General features: G+C 37.5%; 1 non-coding gene across 1 annotated transcript; it reads left to right on the forward strand.

Moving 5' to 3' along the window:
* The first annotated feature begins 507 nt into the window (after positions 1-507).
* Positions 508-615, forward strand: LOC127743825 (small nucleolar RNA R71). Its single transcript, XR_008005168.1, has one exon. It is a non-coding gene; the product is annotated as a small nucleolar RNA R71 (small nucleolar RNA).
* The last annotated feature ends 2,336 nt before the right edge of the window (positions 616-2,951 follow it).

Raw genomic sequence — 2,951 nt, forward strand, 5'->3', positions numbered from 1 at the left:
GTCCAGAAAAGTGAATTTTAACTAAAAACTAATAAAAATATACTAAAAACTAACTAGATCCTACTAGAAACATACTAAAAATAATGCCAAAAAGCGTACAAATTATCCGCTCATCACAACACCAAACTTAGTACTGCCTGGTGAAGGGTTCTCAGGATCATAAGCTTCTTCTTCAGATGAAGCATCCTTAGTACTGCCTAGTGCATTTTGCATTCCAGACAGACTTTGAGAAATCAAATTGACTTGCTGAGTCAATATGTTGTTCTGAGCCAATATGGCATTCAGAGTATCAATCTCAAGAACTCCTCTCTTCTGACTTGTCCCATTGTTCACAGGATTCCTTTCAGAAGTGTACATGAATTGGTTATTTGCAACCATTTCGATTAGTTCCTGAGCTTCTGTAGGCGTCTTCTTCAGATGAAAAGATCCTCCAACAGAGCTATCCAATGACATCTTGGATAGTTTAGAGAGACCATCATAGAAAATACCTATGATGCTCCATTCAGAAAGCATGTCAGAGGGACACTTTTTGATTAATTGTTTGTATCTTTCCCAAGCTTCATAGAGGGATTCACCTTCCTTCTGTCTGAAGGTTTGGACTTCCACTCTAAGCTTACTCAATTTTTGAGGTGGAAAGAACTTTGCCAAGAAGGCATTGACTAGCTTTTCCCAAGAGTTCAGGCTTTCTTTAGGTTGTGAGTCCAACCAAATTCTAGCTCTGTCTCTTACAGCAAAAGGGAATAGCATAAGTCTGTAGACCTCAGGGTCAACCCTATTAGTCTTGACAGTGTCACAGATTTGCAAGAATTCAGCTAAAAACTGATGAGGATCTTCCAGTGGAAGTCCATGGAACTTGCAATTCTGTTGCATTAGAGAAACTAATTGAGGCTTAAGCTCAAAGTTGTTCGCTCCAATGGCAGGGATAGAGATGCTTCTCCCATAGAAGTTGGGAGTAGGTGCAGTGAAGTCACCCAGCACCTTCCTTGCATTGTTGGCATTGTTGTTGTTTTCGGCTGCCATGGGTTCTTCTTCTTTGAAGATTTCTGTTAGGTCCTCTACAGAGAGTTGTGCCTTAACTTCTCTTAGCTTTCGCTTCAAGGTCCTTTCAGGTTCAGGATCAGCCTCAACAAGAATGCCTTTGTCTTTGCTCCTGCTCATATGAAAGAGAAGAGAACAAGAAAATGTGGAATCCTCTATGTCACAGTATAGAGATTCCTTGAGGTGTCAGAGGAACAGAAAAAAATAGAAGGAAGAGGGAGAAGAATTCGAACTTAGTGAGATAGAGTTCGAATTGTGCATTGAGGAGGAGTGGTACTCCATAAATAGAAGGATGTGAAAAGAGGGGAAGAAATTTTCGAAAATTAAGTAAAAGATTTTAAAAATATTTTGAAAAACACTAATTGATTTTCGAAAACCAGGAGTGAAAAAGAAATCAAGTGATTTTTGAAAAAGATTTGAAATTAGAAATTAAAAAGATATGATTGAAAACTATTTTGAAAAAGATGTGATTAAAAAGATATGATTGAAAAGATATGATTTGAAAAACAATTTAAAAAGATTTGATTTTAAAAATTAATGACTTGGCTAACAAGAAAAGATATGATTCAAACATTAAACCTTTCTCAACAGAAAAGGCAACATACTTGAAATGTTGAATCAAATCATTAATTGTTAGCAAATATCTTTGAAAAAGGAAAGAAATTGATTTTGAAAACATATAATTGAAAAGATATGATTTGAAAAAGATTTGATTTTGAAAAACTTTGAAAACTTGAAAAAAATTTGCATTAAAAACAGAATCTTCCCTCTTGTGCCATCCTGGCGTTAAACGCCCAGAATGGTATCCATTCTGGCGTTTAACGCCCAAAATGCTATCCTTTTGGGCGTTAAACGCCCAGCCAGGCACCCTGGCTGGCGTTTAAACACCCGTTTTTCCTTCTTCACTGGGCGTTTTGAACGCCCAGCTTTTTCTGTGTAATTCCTCTGCTGCATGTACTGAATCTTCAGTTCCCTGTATTATTGACTTGAAAATAGAACCAAGATCAAATAAACAATGCATGCAAGACACCAAACTTAGTATGAGACACTAGACTTAAACAAGAAACATAAAATATTTTTGGTTTTTATGATTTTGTAATTTTTTTGTGCTTTTTCGGAAATTATATGAAAAAAAGAAAATAAAGGTTTCAGAATTCTTAATGAGAATTCCAGGAATCATTGCAATGCTAGTCTAAGACTCCGGTCCAGGAATTAGACATGGCTTCACAGCCAGCCAAGCTTTCAAAGAAATCTCCGGTCCAAAACACTAGACATGGCCAATGGCCAGCCAAGCCTCAGCAGATCATTGCTCCAACAGCAAGATTGATGGAAATCAACAAGCTCTTGTGATGATAAGTTGAAACCTCGGTCCAATAAGATTAGACATGGCTTCTTAGCCAGCCAGATTTCAACAGATCATCATGAAACTCTAGAATTCATTCTTAAAGAAATTCTGAAAAAAAAAATACCTAATCTAAGCAACAAGATGAGCTGTCAGTTGTCCAAACTCAACAATCCCCGGCAACGGCGCCAAAAACTTGGTGCACGAAATTGTGATCATCAATGGCGCCATCAACATGGTACACACAATTGCAATCTCAACTCTTTTTCACAACTTCGCACAACTAACCAGCAAGTGTACTGGGTCGTCCAAGTAATAAACCTTACGCGAGTAAGGGTCGATCCCACAGAGATTGTTGGTATGAAGCAAGCTATGGTTACCTTGTAAATCTCAGTCAGGCAGACTCAAATGGGTATAGATGATGAATAAAACATAAAGATAAAGATAGAGATACTTATGCAATTCATTGGTGAGAATTTCAGATAAGCGAATGGAGATGCTTTGTCCCTTCCGTCTCTCTGCTTTCCTACTGTCTTCATCCAATCCTTCTTACTCCTTTCCATGGCAAGCT

Source organism: Arachis duranensis, unplaced genomic scaffold (genome assembly GCF_000817695.3).
Source record: "Arachis duranensis cultivar V14167 unplaced genomic scaffold, aradu.V14167.gnm2.J7QH unplaced_Scaffold_165046, whole genome shotgun sequence".
NCBI lineage: Eukaryota > Viridiplantae > Streptophyta > Magnoliopsida > Fabales > Fabaceae > Arachis > Arachis duranensis.